Here is a 5,263-nt window from a genome sequence, read left to right on the forward strand (position 1 = left end):
CCAGATCTGAGTGTACCTTGGTCTGGAGGAGTTAGTATTAAAAAAGCCCCTCATGATTTTGATTCCTAGTGGATGGGACCCCAAAGCCAGTTGTCCTGCTGCTGGAACCAAATAAGCTGACAACGCACTCCTGGCTGTATTTATGGCGCTGTAGGTGAGTCCTTCCTGATGTAATCCAACCAGGAATTGCACAACACTGGTGGGTGTCGCTGTAGTGTAGGTAGTTCCTGTTTTGGAGCAATACCGTTCCCATTTTAAGAGGGGAGAGAGCGAACGCAGTCCCCCACTACCACAAATTTTGCAGTCGAGTATCCCGCATTTGGGGACATCGCAGGCGTCAGCACACCCGAAGTGCAATGGGATAGCCTTGTCCTGGGAAAACCTCCTGAGTGATCAAGGTATCTCCCCTGCCAGGTAAGTATTCCTTATATTGGTCAGGTATTGTCTCCTGGTGGACTCCCGGTGGGATGCGGTCATCATGTTGATGGCGTCCTCAGACAGTCCCAGGCCCAGTAGAGGTCTTTTTAGAATCTGCAAGCCAGGAGATTGACTGTGTCATGGCACGGGTGACTAATGCCTGACACTGGGTGGATTAATAATTCCGGACTGCTGGGGACGGAATCCAATTGAATCTTCCGTAATACCCGACTGATGAGGCAGAAGGGAGGAAAAGCATAAAGGAACATTTTTCCCCCCAATACAGCGTGAATGCATCAACTGCTGCTGCCTCAGGGTCTGGTTCCCAAGCGACATACGTTGGTACCTGGTGATTCAGCCTGGATGCAAATAGATCGATATCTGGTGTGCCATTTTGCTTTGTAATTTCGGCAAATATTTTGGGATTTAACATCCATTTGATGTTATCGTTAAATTTGCGTGACCTGGTGTCTGCCACTGTATTTTTGACCAATTTATCACACGATATTGACTTTATACCACACATGTGGTTGATATAAGCCACCACCGTGGTATTATCTAATTGCAACCGGACATGTGCATGATGCGTATTAGATGCATATGCTTTTAAACCATAAAACGCACCCAACATTTCTAAATAGTTGATACCCCGTGTCTGTAGGCAAGATGATTCAGAGTTAGTCCATCTGCCCCCTGTGCTGGATAGCATGTTAGTTGCTCCCCAGCCCAAGGCACTGGCATCCGTTTGAATGGTTAATACTGGGTTGGAGATAATTATGGGACTGGAACTGAGGCTAATGTTCCTTGTCCACCATTGTAACTCTGTAATGGATTCAGCAGTTAAATACATGCTCGGTCAAAGTGACCTGAGTTTTGCTTTAGTTCGTGCACTTTTGTTCTTTGTAAATTTTGGTAGTGCAAAGGCCCAAATTGTACAGCTGGAAAAGCTGCTACCATTTTACCAATAGCTCTAGCTACCTGCCGTATGGTTGGCTGACGTTTATGCATTAGTTCGTGGCATGATAGTGCCAATTGTGATGCTTTCCACTTTGGCAGAGTTACAACCATGCGAACAGTATCAATCGTAAATCCAAGATAGTCCATGGTAGTGGACGGTGTAAAATTGGATTTATCTGGATGTATGACAAACCCCAAAGTTTCAAACAAACGTTTGGTGGCTGCTACTGCCAAAATAGCTGTCTCCAAGGTTTCCCTATCTAAGTACGCCATGACTATATGCTTTTGTTTTGTCAATAATGCCAAGGCGGGTTTTAAGCTTCTAGTGAAACCTTGGAGCGGAGGTTAGTCCATTTGGTAAGGCTTTAAATTGACATAGCTGTTTCATCCAGATAAATTTTTAATTATTTACGGTGCTCCTTGTGTATGGGTACTGAGTAGTAGGCATCTTTTAAATCAATGCCTGCTAGAAAGTACCCTGTAGACACAAATTCCAAAGGTTCATGTTTTGTTCTTTCAATGACACCTTTTGCTAGTAGCCTCACAAGTTCAGCTTGACCCTCTTGTTTGTCTTTGACTGAGAGGGTGAATACCCTTTGGGGTATGTGCTGAACTGGCGGAATGTTTTCATGAACAAAGTCAATTTTATAGCCATGAATGCAGGTTAGTATGTATTTGTCATTAGTGATGGTTTCCCATGCATGCAAAAAACAAGTGCAATCTCCTCCCTGTTAGTATAGAGTCCCTACTGCTCATATGCCGAAAGGTACCAGACCCACCTACCTCCATGGTGATTGGTGTTAATTCTTCTTCTGCCTCTTCGCTGGACGATGAGGTGTCTGCTGGGCTGTAGAGGGCTGCTGTTGACGTTGATGTTGTTGTTGGGGGGTGGCGCATTTTCCATGGGGTCCGCTCTGGGCCCTGGCCTAAAAGGCTTACGGGGAATGGTTGCGGACCCCGAGCTTTCACCAGTCCCATATGGTGGTTTATGACTGGTGGACGCCGTGAGGTACTGCCGCCTGGGTTTGTTAGGTCTGCTCGGTCCCAAGCCTGCCCTCACGAGACCAAAGGTCTTGGATTCTTCCTCTAGGTCTTTCACCTTTTTTGGGAGATCCTTTCCAAAAAGCAGAATTGGAGGTTCTGAACCCGGTGTTTTGCAGAGTCCCGCAAACTTAGGGTTGAGGGCAGGCTTGATAATTTCCGTAAACCATTTATTTGGTATTGAGTGGTGCACAGCAGAGCTAGTGTATCTTGCTGATTTGTGGAAATGTCCACACCATCAATGGACCGAGCATATGATGTTATCGCTGCAGTCAGTTTAAGGATTTTCTGGAGCTTCAACTCCAGGTTCCTGCCCCAAATGTCCCCAAATTTGGCTGTTTACAGCTGGTACATTTAATGATGTACAATTTTCTGGGGCTGTGTATAGCTCAAGAGCCTCATTGACCACCCGTTCTTGTAGGGTTTTTGAGGACAGGTGGTCAATGCTGGCTGCAAGTTTCGGCTCTAAAGGCCGATCCCCTCGTGGAATGTCCACGTAGCGGTTGACCACACCCAGCAGCTCTTCCTGATCCTGTACACTCTGCGTACTCCGGACATCTTCAGCCAACAACCCCTCTTCTTGACCAGCCCAGACCTGGTCGCCAATGCTGCCTTCAAACGAAGGTGAGGCAATGGCCAGTGCCCCTAAAGGGCACTGCGGGAGTGCCTGGGCGATCTGGGCCCTCCCTTGGCGAGTCTGCTGCTGCTCTCAGCAGATCTCGCTGGAGCATTGCTCCATAAGCCGTTTTAGGCTTAGGCGGCTGCCAGTGCCGCTGTGTAGCGGTGTAGCATCTTCGTCCGAATCGTCCAGACACTACCGCCCGGTTCTGGCTGCAGGTACCTCCAGCCCGCTGCTCAGGCTGCACTAGCGGTGCTGGGCTCGGCTCGGTAGTTGTGCCGCCTCTTGCCCCCCCTCCAAAGAACGTTCCTCAACGGAAAACGAACGGGGGCGACTGCAAATTTCTTTCCTCTGGTCTTGGTCATCTTGGGACCTAAAGCAGACCAGAGAGAAAATACTTACGGCCACGGTAGAACTTACCTGTCGGCCCGACTTTTTAGTTTGTAGCGGGAGCACCTTGAACTCCCGTTCGTCGCGGTGCACTGCATGAACGCTAATGTCGCGCACGCGTGCTGGACGGGGTCTTCACGTAGTCACTCACGTGACTCCGAAATAAAATCATACTGTAGATTGGCACAATCGGCACGGCGGAGCAGCCATCTCACAGCGCCACAGACCCGGGTTCCATCCTGACTACGGGTGCTGTCTGTACGGAGTTTGTACGTTCTCCCCGTGACCGCGTGGGTTTTCTCCGGGTGCTCCGGTTTCCACCCACACCCCAAAGATGTGCAAGTTCGTAGGTCAATTGGCTTCGGTAAAATTGTAAATTGTCCCTAGCGTGTAGGATAGTGCTAGTGTGCGGGGATCGCTGGTCGGCGCGGACTCGGGGGGCCAAAGGGCCGGTTTCCGTGCGGCGTGGCCGCGGGACACCATTCTGCTTTAGTTAAACATTTTGTTCAAGATGGCTGCGCCGTTGTGTTTGGCTGCCTGCCACTGTATGTTTCTTTTTTTTTTTTCCTAATCAGATGTGCAGCACTTTGGTCAACGTGGGTTGTTTTTAAATGTGCTATACAAATAAAATTGACTTGACTTGACTATATCTATAAGCTAAACTACTGAACAAGTTCCTGAAAATGTGCTCAGAACTCCTCATCGCGTATGATGGTTGTGTCTACATTTGTACTGAAAGCTGCGACTTAACATCAGTTAACATATACTTTAAGATAGACACAAAATGGTGGAGTAACTCAGCGGGTCAGGCAGCTTCTCTGGAGAAGATGCTGCCTGTCCCGCTGAGTTTACTTCAGCATTTTGTGTCTATCTTTGGCGTAAACCGGCATCTGCAGTTCCTTCCTACACTTAACAAATGTTTTACTTCATCTCCTCCCCCACATCATTTTCCTGTGTTTGATTTCACTTCCAAATCTCAAGGGCAAAGGGGCGAGGAAGTCATTTGGCCTCGGGCTTTAAGGCAGGGTTCTGCAGATCCCATTTAACACGGGCCATTAGGTTCTGCTTAAAAGTGCAGAATGCTGATGAAGGAATGTGAGGCTGAACGGAATTATACTGTGCTGGTGGTGGGTGCACTGCAGATGTATACAACGATAGATCCAAAACGCTGGAGTAACTCAGTGGGTCAGGCAGCATCTCTGGAGAAAATGAACAGGCGACCTTTCAGGACGGGACCATTCTTCAGATTGATTGTAGTGGGGAGAGTGAGGGGGGAAAAAAACGTAAGCAAAGAAAAATCGTGGCCGGCAACGGATGCCCTCGGGCAGGGAGGTTCCCTAACAGGCTGACTGTTTGCTAGGGACAGTGTAAGAAAATAACTGCAGATGCTGGTACAAATCGAAGGTATTTATTCACAAAATGCTGTAGTTGCTCAGCAGGTCAGGCAGCATCTCAGGAGAGAAGGAATGGGTGACGTTTCGGGTCGAGACCCTTCTTCAGACTGATGTCAGGGGGGAGGGATAAAGAAAGGATATAGGTGGAGACAGGAAGACAGTGGGAATGGGAAGGGAGGAACAGAGGAGCTATGTGTGAGCCCAAGACGGATACATCATTGTGAACTGTGGAACTAGTTAACTGAAGTTTTCACAAAATGCTGGAGTAACTCAGCGGGTCAGGCAGCATCTCTGGAGAGAAGGAATGGGTGACGTTTCGGGTCGAGACCCTTCTTCAGACTGATGTCGGGGGGGATGGTGGGACAAAGAAAGAATATAGGTGGAGACAGGAAGACAGAGGGAAGGGGAGGGGAAGGGAGGGACAGAGGAGCTATCTAAAGTTAGT

At 48.5% G+C, this 5,263-nt stretch overlaps 1 non-coding gene across 1 annotated transcript; it reads right to left on the reverse strand.

Moving 5' to 3' along the window:
- Positions 1 to 258: 258 nt before the first annotated feature.
- On the reverse strand, positions 259 to 422 carry LOC144604307 (U1 spliceosomal RNA). Its single transcript, XR_013548712.1, has one exon. It is a non-coding gene; the product is annotated as a U1 spliceosomal RNA (small nuclear RNA).
- Between the last annotated feature and the right edge of the window lie 4,841 nt (positions 423 to 5,263).

The sequence above is a fragment of the Rhinoraja longicauda genome, chromosome 21, assembly GCF_053455715.1.
Source record: "Rhinoraja longicauda isolate Sanriku21f chromosome 21, sRhiLon1.1, whole genome shotgun sequence".
NCBI lineage: Eukaryota > Metazoa > Chordata > Chondrichthyes > Rajiformes > Arhynchobatidae > Rhinoraja > Rhinoraja longicauda.